Here is a 17,794-nt window from a genome sequence, read left to right on the forward strand (position 1 = left end):
TGCCATTTAATTTCAAGTCTATAGTCATTTTCCATTATTCATACCATTCTAATTATTTATTTTAATGCCATTTTCACTTTGTCCATTTGGACCATATTGTGTGATATATCTCGCTTGTGTATATTTTGTTTGTTTGTGTGGTCTTTGACCATTAATGTACATAATAACAACAAAAACCCTAAAAAAACTTTTGTGTGGACCGTTGACTTGATCTTGGACAATTGGACTTAGAATTTAGGAAACATTCCTATGCTAAAGGACTTGGCCAATGCCACCTTTTGTGAAACCAAGTGCTTGCAATTTGAAACTTCATCTGATACATCTTTGAAGATCCATTTGAGTTCATCTGCAACATGATCATTATGAAGCTGTTATTTTGAACCTGTGACTTGTGGAATTCATCTGCTACATGGGCTAATTTGAAGAAGATCATAGAATGGCTAAGCTTGGATGTGGTTATCTTTATTTTATGCCTTGCTCTTCAAGATTGATATAATATGCATTGTATGTTGCTTGATTCTAAATGTCCAAGGGAATTTGGGTTTCTATATGACATTCTTGTCTATTGGATTGCTACCCATTGGTCAGATCTTTGCAACTCTTAACTTTTAATTTTATGCTTAGGATTAGTCTCTTCATTTCCTCCCCACTTCTTTAATTTCAAAATCTCTCCCTCCTTTTAAAAATTTCTTCTTTTCTTGAACTAGTTTTATTCTAAACTTTGACAACTTTGCAAACTAGAAACTTTGGCCTTATGCCATTGCATTTCCAAACTCCTTTTCTTAATCAAACTTGTAAATAAACTTAATTATACTTGACCTAAACTTTAAAAAAGCCAAAAAGAAATAACTCATTCAAACCATTTTTAGGTCTTTGTGCCTTTCAAACTTAATTTTTGTTAAAAATAATGCATCCACTTTGAAATTTATACCACGAACTACGAGGTTTTGATCCCTCATTTTTATGTTGGCACATAGGCACAAGTCCGAAGGTCTTGTCAAACACAAAAAATATAATTAATGAATTGTTTTCTCACCTTCCCCATTCTATTTGTTTGTAAACATCACTTTGTACAAAATACATATGCACACAAAAAGAGCTCCCTAGGAGTACCTAGGACACTTTGGGTGCTAACACCTTCCCTCTGTGTAACCAACCCCTTACCTGTAATCTCTGACATTTTATTAGTTTTGATTTGAAAACTTCTTACTTTTGGGTTTTGTTCGTACTTTTCTCTTTTCCCTTGGAAACAATAAAAGCGCGATGGTGACTCTGGTTTTATTGATGTCTAGCTTATCCATAGCTTGATGATCATGAATTTACCGCTACAGTAACATCAACAATGCTTACGACAGAACTGGTCGTAGGTAATGGAATCTCTTGATCATCTTTCACCATAGTTGCATTGTATTGATAAGGAACAGCCTATTCGGATGCGTACGGTGTAACACCTCAAAATTTGCCCTCCTCTTCTTGAGACTAGTTTGACACATTGCATTTCATATTTTAGGGCATTAGGCATTGCATTTTGCATCTCATATGAAAATAAGAAAGTCATCCTCCAAAGTCTTTTCAGAAGATGGAAAAGTTACATGATTCAAGCCTGAGGGTCTCTATGAATTGATTATCAACCATCTGAGGGTATGAGCTTCTATTAGGGTTTCTTGATTCTTCAAAGGTATTGAGCATCATCTTGTTTGCAAGGATATATTACCATCATCATGGTTCTATCATCATCAAGGGTTTCATAGTTCATTCTCAAGTTCCTTTGGATTAGGGTTGTGATCTCTGGTCAACCCTAATCAATGCCATTCTTCCAACTAGGGTTTCTCAAAGAGATGAGGTATTTTCTTGGGATGAGGATCACATGGTTATCATGAGGGGCTTACATGAGCTAGGGTTTCATTTTTGAGCAATTTCCCCAAGTGGTAGAGGCTCAAGTGGATCGAGGCATTTCAAGGTCATCTGAGGACCAAAAAGTCAACTGTGCAGTCAACTGAGGGCTATGAGGTGGGGAAATGAGTTGAGACACCTCAATCATGTTCAAATGGGGTTCATTCATCATTCTAAACATCCATCTTGAAGATTCAAAGGTCATGGCAAAAGTTACTAAAAATGGAAAGTGACCTATAATTCAAAGTTTCCAAATTTGGCAAGTTTTTGGTCCATATTCAACTTGACTTTTCAATATCAAAGATGTTTCAAATGGATTTTTGGTGAACATGAAAGTTGTATATCTTTGTCTCCCTTTTCCAAAAAGTCCTAATTCATGTCCATATGATGATTGGTTAAGGAGTTATGGTCATTTGATCACAAAGTGTGCATGGAAATTCAAAATGGCATAACTTTTGATACAATGCTCCAAATTGGTTCATTCTTTTGGAAAAATGTTTCTCATGTTCAAGACATCTCAAAATGAGCTTTGCCATGCATGAGATAAGTTTGTATGCTCATTATTTCACACATGTGCAAAATGAAGTGAATCTTCACCATTCATTTTTGGCTTAAGATACAAGCAAAATAACACTTCAATCTAGACCCTTGGATGTCCATAAGTGAATTAGAAGCCATGCATGGGATGTCTCACGTGTATTATGGCCATGAAGTGTTAATTTTCATTTTTTTCAAATGGTTTCATAATTCACTAATCATGTTTAGTGAAAGGCTAAATTGGTTTTCAGCATCATTAGCATGAGATATAAATACTGAAACCCTAATCCTAACTGCCATAACTAACTTTTGAGATCAAAATTCAAGAAACTCTCAAAAATTTCTCTCTCTTCGAATCTTCATTTTTCTCACACAAACCTCAAAGATTATCACATATTCTTGATCCTCATGCTTCACTGGGCAAGAATCATCCATCATTTGGAGCTATATCTCAAGAATTCGAGCAGTGCAAGAGCAATCTCATGTTAATGGATTTTGGAAATTCAGGCGAATTCAAGAGGTTTCAACCACTGCTTTTTGCTTAAAGCCTCAAAAGAGGTGCAAGGGAGAAGATCTGGAGCAGATGAGCGCGTGAGGACACGGTTACAGAAACCTCCATTCCAAGGTGACTCAAAATTCACTCTCTCCTTTTGCTATTTTTAGGTTATAGACTTGTAGATCGTGTTGTGTAGATCATGTATATATGTTTAGAATTGAAAATGAGTGAGTATTGAAGAAGTTATGTTGACTGTAAGTTTAGATCTAGAAAATGTTTGTCTTCGATTTGCAAAATCCATGAGGAATTAGGAGAAATTGAGTTGATATTTGGAATCGGCGTTGGAAGAGGAGTCGAACGGTATAGGCCTTGAGAATTTCTGGAAAAATTTATGGTGGCGCCGCTATGGGAGCCACCGGAGTCTCATCGGGGAAGACGACCGGAGCTGTAGCTCCGGCATCTGTTTTATGTTAGGGTTTGGGCTGACGTTGGCTCCATGTGTGCATTGCGTGGACATATGATTGGACACGGTTCCTTTGACCAAAGCCATGCAAGCGTGGAATGATGACTGGGTAGCTGACTGTGTTTAATGAAACGCAGTGTTTCATTGTTTTGAATGTGGACCGTGGATGTGATTAGCGCGCCATATCGTGTGGCTCATGATTTTCGAGATTTAATTTGAATAATCTGTTTCCCTCCATTTTCATTTTATTATTTCATTTGTTTTAGTCATTTTGATTAATTCATAAAAAATGCAAAAATGGTCCAAATGAGTCCCAATTTCTTTTCATGGTTTTGTATTGATATCTATTTTTTTATGGTGTTGATTTCATGAATTTTGGATGTCCGGATTTTTATTTGTGAAGTTTTGAATTGATGTTGTGCCAAATTGACCTATTGCATTCAATGTGTTGTGAAATTCTCTATGTTGAGCCATTTGATCTGATTTTTTGCATACATGATCTTCATACATGACGTGAATTATTGGTCATTGGTTTGGAATTTTCCTCACATGTTATCATTGTTTTTGACACATAAAGAATAATGTGACAATTTGTGTCACATTTTTGAAATTGAATTGGTGCATTTTTGTTTACATAGCATTTGCATCATTCTGGATTTGATTTTTTGCATGATGGACATTCATGGCATAAGGAATTTGTACAAAAAATCTCAAAGTCATTGCATGCATTTCTAATTTGATATGAATTTTCTAAATTGGAAGTCCATTTTGTGCATATTTTTTGTCATTACATGGCATAGGCCATTTGAGGCACTTGATTATGGCTTTGATGTTGGTCATTTTGAGGACATTTTGTGGAGTGTTTAAATATGTGATGTGTAGAAGGATGGGTTCTGTTTTGGTCATTTTGTTAGGTTTTGAATCTTGTCTTTGTACTGGGGTTTTGTACATGAACTAACTTTGTCTTGTGTTTCAGGTCTGGACACTTATCATTGATTGTTGGATTTGTTCTCACTTTGAGAGATACAAAATGAATTGAGTTCTGACTTATGTTTGTTTTATAGGGTTTTAAGTGATGTGATGAGCTCATGAGTTCATTTGAGTGCTTGGCATTATGCATTGAATTGTGTAACTGTTGGAGAGTTTCACTGCTTGTTTTCTGGTTGTATGACTGAAGTACTAACTGTTTAGTCTTTGTACAGGTACCTTAGTTGCTTGCTTGCTTTTGCTCTTGCTTGAGCATTGGATTGTGGTTGACACACCACTCAGGTAGTTAGCTTCTTACTTCATGTAGTCTGGAAGTCCTGTCACCTTTTTGGCAGGCATTTTGCTGGAAAGTCCTCCTTTAGAGGCTCTGTTTGTGTTTGTTTAACATTGTGCCCAAAGACCTCTAAGGAGAGGCATGTGACATTTGATAAGACCTCCAAGAGAAGAGGCAATTGACGGATAAAAGGGATTAGCAGCCAATCCCCCGTTATTCAGTGTGTCGTTCTTTATGCTCGCACTACGTGCTGATGCTTCTGAACATGCACCCCAGATCTTTGTCCAGAGTCTGTCAAGTGGAATAGGATCCCACTTTCTGGATCCCCATGCTTTCTTTGTCATGAGCTCACCCTGACCAGGGTTAAGAGCTATGAGGTCTCATCCTCATTACCATTTTGATCTGCTCACCCTGACGTTCAATGTCAGTGGTTAAGAGCTACAGATTACCCATTATAGTTTGGCTTATTGTCGAGGTTGATATGACCCCTCTTGACTAAAGCCCACCCATTGTTTGGGCCTCTTGTATGGATATAGTGTGTGATGCTTGTTCACTTGTGCTGGTGTGTTTATCTGCTTTCCTCTTCTCATCTCCATTTCTGTAGGAGTTGTATGATTGATTTCTGAGGAAGTTGAATGCATGTTAGAGACCTCAACTTAGGGATATTGATTGCATGACAACTATTAGGCTCGAGTCTTAGTCTCCCTATTAGTTTGTTGTCTCCTTGGTCTCTGGTTAGGAGAGTATTTTACCCCTGTTAATATGAACTACGTCGCCCTGATTCTCATACCAGATGAGATACGTAGGTAGGAGGTTGTGAGCAATCTCTCCGGGCACCCTTTTTCTTCTTTTGTTGAGTCTCTGTTTGTTCACCCTTTCTTCTGTTTGTTCAGCGTGGACATGTGTGGTATGTTCATACCTTGGGGATTTCTTCTGTTATGTGGGGTTCACCTATATTCATATTGGGGATCATTTGTGATGATTGTTATTCACATTGGGGTTCATATTGGGGTTCATTTATGACGGTTGTCATTCATATTGGGGTTCATCTCGGGGTTCATCTGTGACGGTTGTTGTTACTTGGGGTTCATATTGGGGATCATTTGTGGTGTTTGTTATTCAGTTGGGGTTCATATTCGGGGTTCATTTGTGATGGTTATTATTGGGAGTTGGGTGTAAGTCCATGTATTGGCATTCTGTTTCCTTTTGTTTGTCGTTGTTAGGAGTCGGGTGTAAGTCCATATATTGGCATTCTGTTTCCTTTTGTTTGTTGTTGTTGGGAGTCGGGTGTAAGTCCATGTATTGGCATTCTGTTTCCTGTTGGGTGTGTCTTTTGACGTCTCAGCGTCCCTTTTTGGTGTTTTGTTTCGGCGTGCATTAGCCGAGCTACGAGTGCTCTGATTCTCCTCTGGATAGAGAAGATACGTAGGCATAGGACGCGATGTCCTAGAGAGCATGTCTCCCTTTTCCGGAACTACGTTGACTCTGATGTTTGTTTCTGACAAACTACGTAGGCCCAGGATGCAACATCCTGCCGAGTCCATTTCCTCCGTCTTCTTTCTTCTTTCACCTGTTTATTATTCCAGTTTGGTGCAGTTTTCTTTGGGCAGTTTATTAGCAACCCTTTTCTTACTCTTTGAGCTATATTTTGAGCGTGGATCCCGTCGAGTACGGCGGACGTGAGGGGTGCTAACACCTTCCCCTTGCGTAACCGACTCCCGTACCTTGTAATCTCTGGTCGTAAGACCGTTCCTTTCCCTTTCTTAGGTTAGTCATGCGCTCCCTTTCCGTCATAGGATGAATAGCGTCGGTGGCGGCTCTGTATTTTTTCCGCCGGTTGTTTTTTCGCGTTGCGACAGCTGGCGACTCTGCTGGGGATTGAAGTTGACCTCTTGTTGGTCCATCTTCCCTAAGCGAGTCAATCCTAGCGCTCTCTAGCGTGGTTTTTAGGGTAGTGCGGGTTGCTTTTACTGCTTATTTATTGCATTTGTGATTATTATACTGTGATTGTATATATTTGCATATATATTTGCATGCATCATATTATCACTGTGTCGGATTCTGGACAGGTGTGGTTTCTCTGATTTGGGGGTGGGTGTTCTGAGTGGGGCTAAAACCCAGGCCCGAGTATACGCCTAGGATTAGCGTGGTCTCATGTCTCTGCTTATGTTGGATCAACATGATGTTGAGACGTGACATACCACATCCGGACGAGGTTCTTCTAAGAAAGCTCTTCCTTGTGGGGTTTCCACTATGGTCGGGTTGTCTCTTTTGAGCTGTTGACTTCGGTGACCGTTCTTTCCCGGATCTTCGGTTTAGATGATCTTATGAGAGTTGTACGGCACACCCGAAAGGGCAAACCCGTTGAGTATCTTGTCCGATTGTCGAGACCATTATCCGCCTTAGGATGACCTTATTAGAATTCACCTGTGAAGGGAGGGGTTTGATTCCTACAGATACAGGTTCTGTTGGCGACTCTTTGATGGTGACTTTGGTTTGGTCCGTAATTTGGGTTCTATTTATAAGTTGGATTTATGGATTTATTTTTGAGACGCCGGAGTTCTCTCCGTGGTATTTATGAGCGGGTTCCGTTTATTTCGGATCCCCTGAGTTGGATTTGAGGTTACTTGTTCAGATGATCTGGTTGCTATCCGTTTAGTGACTTTCTTGTGATGGTGGTGATGTATCCTCCGGTTCCGTTTATTTCTGAACCCCCGAGTTGGATTTGTGGTTACTTAGTCCCTTGGATGGTTGTGATCAGTTCAGAGACCGGAATTTCCGTACAGTTGATGTTCAGATGTCTTGGAGGATGGCAATATGCATTGCATTCATGCATTTGCATCATTCCCATTTTGCATTTATCCACATCTAACTCATGTTTATCCATATGTAGGGTACATTCTTGATTGAGATCCTGGTTGAGAGACATCTTTGTTCCAGATATGAGGGCCGACTTAAAAGATGATGTTGTATATAGTTTCTTCGATTCAGAGATTAGCGTGCTGAAGGGTATGATAGCATTGATTACGCCTGACCATGTGGGGATGTTCCGTGAAGCTTATGGCAGTATTACGAAGATGGTTTTCAGGCTCACAGATGGGGATAGGAGTGCCCTCCATACTCTTCTCCAGTTTTATGATCCGGGTTTGAGATGTTTTGTCTTCCCAGACTATTTGTTGGGACCTTTGATGGAGGATTATGCCGGTATTCTGGGTATTCGGGTCAGAAACCAGATTCCTTTTTATGTTACTAAGGAAGAACCTGATATTGGTGAGATTTCTTGTGCTCTTTATTTGAGCCCGGAAGTGACTAAGAAAGGTTTGAAGGAGAAAGGAAGGTTGCCCAGTTTTCATCTGAGTTTCTTGGAGGCCAAAGCCAAGGAACATGTTGTTTTGGGTAATTGGAAGATTGTCTGTGCTCTGCTTGCTGTAAGCATTTATGGAATTATTTTGTTCCCTAATCATAAGTATTTTGTGGATATTAATGCCATCCGGGTGTTTGCTCAGAAGAATCCCATTCCTACCTTGATTGGGGATGTTTATTATTCGGTTCATAATCGAAACGAGAAGCGGCGTGGAGGATTGGTTAGATGTTGTGCTCAATTGTTATATGAGTGGTTCATGGGATATTTGCCTTCCAAAGGTGCCTTTGTCTTTCTTAACCATATTGTAAGTTGGGCAACCAAGTTGATGGGTTTGCGAGCCAAGGACATAGCTTGGACTCACATTGATGTGGCTGGACAAGACTTTATTTGCAGTTGCGGGAGTTTTCCCAACGTGCCTCTTATAGGAGTCCAAGGGTGTATTAATTATAACTCGACGCTTCTTAAGAGACAAATGGGATTTGCTATGGAGGTTCCTCCCATCGAGCGTGAGATTCAGGAGTCTTTCTACTTCCCGATTGAGGGTAATCAGTCACTGTTGAGGCAAGTGTTTGATGCATGGCGCAACATTCAAAGGAAAGGCAAGATTCCTTGTGGTAGAGCTAATAACAGGTCTTTTCCTCCATTTGATGATTGGCTCAGAAAGAGGGTCGAGTTCACTCGTCTGCCATTTCCTGTGGACGATCTTTGGTATCCGTTAATTGAGTAGCCACGCTCTTCTGTCAGTAGGGAAGAATTTCTTGAGATGAGGAGGGCAAGAGATCAACTGCAAGTAGAGAAGACTGAGATAGAAATGAGTGTTGCTGGAATTCAACTGGCTAATCAGGAAATCAAGGGGAAAGCAGAAGACCAGGCTAGGAAACATGCTCGGGAGGTGAAGCGTTTTGAGAAAGACACCGCCTATTACTGTAAGATCAGCCAAGCTTTAGAGTCATCTACGAAGGAGCACGGCCTTACCAAAGAGAAGTTGGCTAGAGCTTTGAAGGTCATTGAAGATGAAAAGAAGAGACAAGTCCTTGTGAAGACTCAAAGGGAAGCTAGAGCCAAAGCCCTTACCACCGAGTGGGAAGCAAAGCTGAGGGTTAAGGAAGAAGAGAAAGCGAAGATTATGGCCGAGAGAGATCACTATCTTGCTGAGAGGGACCATTATTTCCGTCAGATGAAGATTCACCAGAAAGAGGTGGGAAGACTTCAGAAGGAGAACACGGAGCTCAGGTTCACTATGAAGTTTACCAGGATGGTCGATGATGCAGAGCCTTCTGTGGGACCTCCTTCAAATTAGACTTTTATTGCAGTTGTTATCATGTGTTGGATTACCGTCAAGCATGTTGACGGAATTCACTTGCTTGTATTTCTTTCCAATTCTGGAAGGTTGTAAAGATGATTTGTATCAGATATGATATATGACTCTCGCATGTGTTGCGCACTTTTGATATACAGTGGTTATTATCATTCAGTGATTGATCTCAAAGCTTTATTTGTTTCTCCGTGTCACACTCACTTAACACACTCATGGTCAGGTGATATCTTTGCTAGAGCACAACTTTCTGTTCTGTATGGTAAAGCCAGATGATTGATGTCAGAATGTTGTTGTCAAATTATTATCCGTCTCAATGAAGCCAGGATCGAAAGGACAGAATGTTCCACATACGGATAGACATTGCATTCATGCATGAATCATAATAACTTGTCTTCTATTTTGCAGGTGTCAGTATCTAACATGTTTGATTGACTCAGGAATCATTGCTCGCGCACGCAGAATCATCCCTCTCCACGTAGCTCGTCCGCACAGATACTTTACCAGACGCAACAAACCCAGAATGATGGATCCACCCAACGCTGACATTCTCGAGTTGAAAGAGAAGATGAGTGAGTTGATCAACGCCATGCAAGGGTTCGCCTTAGGGCAGAAAGCACTCGCCGATAAAGTGGAGAAGCTTGAGCGGGCTTCGGTTGCCAATAGTGGCAATAATCAAGAGGGTACCTCCAACAATGGTCCTGGTGGTTCTAGGGATGGTGGCGATCCCAGAAGGAAGGCAACTACTGCTGGTGTAGTCCTCAACAATGGTGGTGGTTTTGGTTTTGCTGCAGGCGGTGGACTAGGTCCTATGGGCAACACTCTGAAGGACACTCCGTTTCCTCCTTTCTTTGGGGTTGTGGAGGATAAGGAAGAGGATCAGTTCTGTATGCTGAATGAGAAGTTCGGTCAATATGGTGTTCAACCGCCGAATAAAGAGATTCAGGTACTAGCAGAAAAGATCAGGGCTCTGGAAAGTCATACCTCTCCTGGGACTATTAATATGACAAATATGGGGCTGGTTGAGGGGATTGTGATTCCACAGAAGTTCAAAGTGCCCACGTTTGATAAGTACAATGGGAGTTCTTGCCTGGAAACTCATCTTCAGGCCTTTGTCCAAAAGATATCTGCCTACACCATGGATCGGAAGCTCTGGATGTACTTCTTCTAGGATAGCTTATCTGGTGGGTCTCTTGAGTGGTATGCCAAGTTGAGATCATCAGATATTAAGAGCTGGAAGGATTTGGGGGATGCTTTCTTCAAACAGTACCAATTTAATGCTGACATGGCACCAAGCCGTACCCAGTTGCAGGGTATGTCTCAGAAGCCGAATGAAGGGTTTAAAGAGTATGCACAAAGGTGGAGAGAGTTGGCTGCCAGAGTTCAACCTCCATTAGTGGATCGGGAGATGTAGGATTTGTTCATGGGTACCCTTCAGGGGACTTTTGCTGAAAGGATGGTGGGATGTCCGGTTACCGGCTTTGCAGATATAGTAGTGGCTGGTGAGAGGATTGAAAGTTGGCTGAGAATGGGGAAATACAGGGAAATGCTATGTCGTCTGGAGTAAAGAAGCCCTTTGGTAATGGTCAGCGCAAGAAAGAGGGTGATTCGAGTGCTATGTATGCCCAGAAAGGACACGGTAGGGATCATTACTACCAGCATACTGCTGCAGTAACGATTCCTGCTGATAATCAACCCGCACAACAGCAACAGCAACAACAACCATTTCAACAGAGAACATAGAGAGTTGGGTACCAAGTTAGGGAAAGGATGGCAGATCGTCATTTTGATAGGCCACCTATGACGTATGCTCTTCTGTTTAAGAAGCTGAAGGATCTTGGGTTGGTTCAGCTGAGGACGTTATCTCCGTTAAGACCAGATCAGAGGCCTGCCAATTATGATGAGAACGCCAAGTGTGAGTTCCATTCTGGTGCTCCCGGGCACAATATTGAGGGTTGTAAAGCCTTTAAGCATGTTGTCAAAGATTTGGTGGATTCCAAAGCCATCAATTTTGCACCATCGTCGAATGTTAATGCTAATCCTATGTCGACGCATGGTCAGATGGGGGTGAATGCTATTTCTGAGGATGAAAGAAAAATAGAGGTGACGGATGTGGATCAGTTGAGGACTCCAATGTCTGTGGTCAAGAGACATCTGATGAAGAGTGGAGTTTTCCCTGGTTGTCATAATTGTTGTGCTGCTTGCACTGTCACTACAAATGGGTGTGTAATGTTGAGGGAGACGATTCAGAGAATGATGGATGAGGGAAGCCTCCGATTTGAGAAAGTTTCTTTGGAGAAGGAGGATGTTTCAACAATAACAATTTATTTTGATCCTGTCCACTTGTCAGTACCGGCAGATGCGGCTCCAGTTACCATCACGGTGCCTGGACCTATTCCGTATGAAAATGATGATGTTGTGTCGTGGGACTATGGTGGGGAGGTGTATTGTAATGGAGAAAAGAGGGAAGATCAGGCTGTAAGTGATATCACCGTTTCAAAGGTGGATAATGTCGGACTTAGTGGTTTCACTCGCAGCGGGAGGTTGTTTGCGCCTGATACGTTGAGAGGAGGGGATGGAGAAAAAGAACAAAGAGGTAAGGCCGAGGCTTTAGCCAGGGCAAAACGTAAACAGGTGGTGAATGAGGGTACTCCTAAAGCGGCACCGGCGCCTGTTGGGCCGGAGAATGAGCTTGATGCTGAAGCCGAGGAGTTTTTAAGGATTATCAAGAAGTCTGAGTACAAACTTGTTGATCATTTGCAACAGACTCCGTCCAAGATTTCAATCTTATCTTTGCTGCTGAGTTCAGAAGGCCATAGAGATGCTTTGTTAAAAATCTTGAAGAGGGCCTATGTCCCGCAGAAGATTACGGTCAATCAGTTGGAGACAGTGGTGTCAAATGTCAATGCTAGCCATGGGTTGGGTTTCACTGATCTCGATCTTACTGTGGACGGGCGTAATCATAATAAGGCATTACACATTTCGATGGAGTGTAAAGGATTCGTGCTTTCGCATGTTCTGGTTGATACAGGCTCGTCACTCAATGTGTTGCCTAAGAAGGCCTTGGCTAAGTTGGACTGCGAAGGAGTGGTTTTGAGGCCGACTGATTTGGTGGTTATAGCGTTTGATGGCTCTAAGAGGGTTGTGTTTGGGGAAGTTGAGCTCCCTGTGAAGATTGGGCCCGAGGTGTTCAAGTCTGTGTTCTATTTCATGGACATTCAGCCGGCATACAGTTGCTTGTTGGATCGACCATGGATACACGCTGCTGGGGCAGTAACTTCGAATTTACACCAGAAGTTAAAGTATATCTGGGACGGGCAGGTCGTAACAGTTAGTGGGGAGGAAGATATCTTTGTCAGCCAGTTGTCATCATTCAAATATGTGGAAATGGACGGTGAAATATTTGAAACACCGAGTCAGGCGTTTGAAACCGTCAAGGTGGAGAATGCCATTTTTGCTGAGAAAGAGAAGAAGCCGTCCATTGCTTCTTATAAACAGGCCGTGGAGGTGGTGAGAAGTGGAGAAGCCCCAGGTTGGGGAAGAATGGTAGATATTGCGGTGAAAGAAGATAGGTTTGGGGTTGGTTATCAGTCGGGCCAAGGCTCGTCTGGACAGAATAGAGGACGTCGTCAACCGTTCACGTTCACCAGTGTAGGAATGCTAGATCCAGATCGCGTCTGTGCGGTGGGTGAAGAGACTGACAGTGATTGCGAGCTTGACTCGTGGATAAAACTGTGCGTACCAGGAATGGAGATCCAGAACTGGAAGGCCGAAAAGATCATCATTGTCACTCTGCGTGAAGAGTAATATTTCTGTTTATCAATTCTGTTTGCATGAAAGCCATACGTTTTGCCCAAAACGTATTGGTCCATTGTAAGGGTCATCTCATGTTTCATTTTGTATTATTTGCATCATTAATAAATGGATGTTTTTCGCATTAAAAGCAGTGTTCCCTGTTTTTCATTTATTTTTGCAGTTAAAAAAAATAATAAAAATGGCAATGTTTATTTTCATTTTTTTCCTTTTAATTTGTCTCGTCCTGACTCTAAAGCAATGCATGAATCAACATTCATGCAGATGTGATCATTCTCCGGATCTCATTGATGACAATTCTGTTACACCCCTATATGACTTCGACAACCCGATTTATCATGCCGAAGAAGAAGGCGAAGAAGATTGTGAACTTCCGGAAGAGTTAGCCAGGTTGTTGAAACAAGAGGAGAAGGTGATTCAACTGCACGAGGAGCAAGTTGAGGTTGTTAATCTGGGTACTGAGGAGGTCAGAAAGGAAGTAAAAATTGGGGCCGCTTTGGAGACGAATGTGAAGAGCAGAATGGTAGCACTGTTGAAAGAGTATGTTGATATCTTCGCCTGGTCTTATCAAGATATGTCGGGGTTGGATACCAATATTGTTGTGCATAAGTTGCCATTGAGAGCAGATTGTCCTCCAGTAAAGCAGAAGTTGCGCAGAACTCAACCTGAGATAGCCATGAAGATCAAAGAGGAGGTACAAAAGCAGTTGGATGCTGGTTTCCTAGTTGTCACTAATTATCCGCCTTGGGTCGCGAACATTGTGCCGGTACCAAAGAAGGATGGAAAGGTGAGGATGTGTGTGGACTATCGGGATTTGAACATTGCTAGCCCGAAAGATGATTTCCCATTACCTCACATCGATGTGTTGGTGGATAATACAACTTAATTCTCGGTGTTTTCCTTCATGGATGGCTTTTCTGGCTATAACCAAATTAAAATGTCGCTAGATAATATGGAGAAAACAACGTTCATCACACCATGGGGCACTTTTTGTTATAAGGTGATGCCATTCGTTCTCAAGAACGCCGCTGCCACGTATCAAAGAGTTATGGTGACTTTGTTTCATGATATGATTCATCATGAGATCGAATGCTATGTTGATGACATGATAGCGAAGTCCCAAACAGAAGAGGGGCATTTGGTAGACTTGGCCAAGTTGTTTGACCGGTTGAGACAATTCAAATTGAGGTTGAATCCGAATAAGTGCACTTTCGGAGTGCGGTCCGGTAAGTTGCTGGGATTTATTGTAAGTGAAAAGGGAATTGAGGTTGATCCTGCTAAAGTAAAAGCGATACAAGAAATGCCTGAACCGAGAACAGAAAAAGAGGTTTGTGGTTTCTTAGGTAGGTTGAATTACATTTCAAGGTTCATATCTCATCTAACGGCCACGTGTGAACCCATATTCAAGTTGTTGAGAAAAGATCAAACGGTCAGGTGGAATGATGATTTCCAAGAGGCATTTGAAAGAATAAAAGAATATTTGTAGGAGCCTCCGATTCTGATGCCTCCTGTGGAGGGGCGACCGTTAATCCTGTACTTGACAGTCCTCGAGGGGTCTATGGGGTGTGTATTGGGGCAGCATGACGAGTCTGGTCGAAAAGAGCATGCAATTTACTACCTTAGCAAAAAGTTTACCGACTGTGAAACAAGATATTCACTGCTCGAGAAAACTTGATGCGCTTTGGCATGGGTTGCTCGCCGACTGAGACAGTATATGCTGGTTCATACCACTTTGTTGATTTCCAAGATGGATCCGATCAAGTATATATTTGAGAAGCCAGCATTGACCGGACGGGTTGCGAGATGGCAAATGATTTTGACTGAATACGATATCCAGTACACTTCTCAAAAAGCAATAAAGGGGAGTGTATTGTCCGATTACCTCGCCCAACAACCCATTGAGGATTATCAACCGATGAAATTTGAGTTCCCTGATGAGGACATCATGTTTCTCAAATCGAAAGATTGTGAGGAACCTATCCCGGAGGAGGGGCCTGACCCTGAGTCCGAATGGATTCTGATGTTTGATGGGGCCGTTAACGTGAATGGTAGTGGAGTTGGTGCTGTTTTGGTTACGCCGAAGGGATCCCACATTCCTTTTGTTGCCCGGCTAACATTTGAGTGCACCAATAATGTGGCTGAATACGAAGCTTGTATCTTGGGTGTCGAAGAGGCGATTGATTTGCGAATCAAGAACCTTGTTATCTATGGAGATTCAGCTTTGGTTGTGAACCAGGTTAATGGGAAATGGCTGACGCATCAATCTCACTTAATTCCATATCGGGATTATACGAGGAGGTTGTTGACGTTCTTCACCGAGGTGGAACTACACCATGTGCCGAGAGAAGAAAATGTTGAGGTGGGACGGCTGGATAGACCGGCTTATGTGTTTGTTGTCGAAACAGCGCCTGATGATGAAAAGCCGTGGTATTATGACATCAAGCGTTATCTGGAGACCCAAGAGTATCCCGAGGGAGCGTCTAAGAAGGACCGAAAGACTCTGAGGAGGTTGGCCATGGCGTTCTATCTGAATAAAGATGGGGTTTTGTACAAGAGGAATTTTGATTGGGTTTTGCTCAGATGTGTTGATGACAAAGAAGCAAGCCAATTGATGAAAGAGGTGCACGAGGGGTCGTTTGGTACCCACGCCAGTGGAAATGCGATGGTGAAAAAGTTGCTAAGGGCTGGGTATTATTGGATGACAATGAAGGCTCAGTGTTTCAACTTCGTGCGGAAATGTCATAAATGCCAGATTTATGCTGACAAGGTGCACGTGCCTCCAAATCCATTGAGTTTGATGTCGTCTCCGTGGCCGTTTGCTATGTGGGGCATTGATATGATCGGAAAGATCGAGCCTACGGCTTCGAATGGGCACCGGTTCATATTAGTGGCTATTGATTATTTCACCAAGTGGGTGGAAGCGGCATCTTATGCAAACGTGACGAAACAGGTTGTTGCCAGGTTCCTGAAAAGAGATATCATTTGCAGATATGGGGTTCCCGAAAGAATCATCACTGATAATGGTTTTAATCTCAACAACAAGATGATGATGGAACTATGCCGGGAGTTCAAGATCGAGCATCGCAATTCTTCTCCTTATCGTCCAAAGATGAATGGGGCGGTCGAGGCGGCTAATAAGAATATTAAGAACATTGTGCAGAAGATGGTCGTGACCTATAAGGATTGGCACGAGATGTTGCCGTTTGCATTGCATGGGTATCGAACCTCAGTGCGTACGTCTACTGGGGCAACGCCTTTCTCGCTGGTGTACGGGATGGAAGTTGTGCTACCAATTGAGGTCCAGATTCCGTCATGGAGAGTCCTGATGGATGTGAAATTGGAAGAGGCTGAGTGGGTAAGAACTCGGTATGAAGAGTTGAGCCTGATTAAGGAAAAGAGGCTGGCGGCCATCTGTCACGGGCAGTTGTACCGGCAGCGAATGAAGCGTGCTTTTGACCGAAAGTTGCGACCTCGTGTGTACCATGTGGGAGATATGGTGTTGAAAAGGATCGTCGCACTATGGTTAGATGATGGATACCAGTGTTTGACAAGTCGACGGGTGTTCAGTGTCAAATATTCCGTATCTCCCCAGCGGGTTCGAGGTCGGTGTTTCCTCGGCAGCCAGGCCTGAAGTTTGCTCTTTCCCCTAGCAGGGTTGAGATTGTTATTTCCCCAGCAGGTCTGAAGGTTGTTGTTCCCCCGGCAGGGGTGTGCGTTGGTAGTTTTTTCCCCAGTAAAGTCCCCAAGCAGATCGAGTTCAGTGGAGGTCATCCCCGGTGAGGGTTACTCTTTCCTCGACATCAGTGTTATCCCAAGCAGGGTTGGAGATTGGAGTGATATCGAGTTCCTCAGCAGAGTTGCTTGTGTCATCCCCTGAGGGGGATATTTTTTATGCATTCATCATTTAGAAAAGCATAGCATATTGCATAATTAATTGCGTAGCATTTCCATGGTTATGGAGCATTACGCTGTAAGGTTCACGCATCGGCATTGCAAGCATAAACTAGTCTCGAGCGGTGGTTACCGTTTGAGAATTGGTCTAGCAGGGCTGGTGAAGATGTTACTCTGAGGAGTTTGGCATCGTGACGTTGGATCAACTGTATTTCCCAGTAGCGCGATATTGGGGGAAAAATTTCCGTCGTTCGGAGAGGGAAGTGAAGATTGGAGAACGTTACGCGATCAGCGCGGAGATCGGGGTCCATCAGGAGAAAAGGAGATACGGGGTGTCTTCCGGCGAACGGGGTTCAAATGGAGAACGGGGTTCCTTGTTTGGTAGCGAGAGTGACATGAAGTTGTCGGGGTTCAAATGCGGTGATCAGGGATCATCCGCGCAAAAGGAAAATATTTGTGTAGGGGTCCAAGAAAGAAAAATCAAAGAAGTTTTGGGGGTTCAAATAAATAAATAATAATAATAATAATAATAATAACAAAGAGAAAATCCCCAGCAGAAGTGGCATTCAGGCCAATTTTCCGGTATTCAGACCGAAGTGGCATTCAGGCCAATTTTCCGATGTTCAGATCAAAGAAGTTTCCGACGTTCAGGTCGACGCAACTTGTGGCATTCAGGCCAGTTTTCCGGTATTCAGACAGAAGTGGCATTCAGGCCAATTTTCCGATGTTCAGATCGAAGAAGTTTCCGACATTCAGGTCGA

The sequence above is a fragment of the Lathyrus oleraceus genome, chromosome 5, assembly GCF_024323335.1.
Source record: "Lathyrus oleraceus cultivar Zhongwan6 chromosome 5, CAAS_Psat_ZW6_1.0, whole genome shotgun sequence".
Lineage (NCBI taxonomy): Eukaryota > Viridiplantae > Streptophyta > Magnoliopsida > Fabales > Fabaceae > Lathyrus > Lathyrus oleraceus.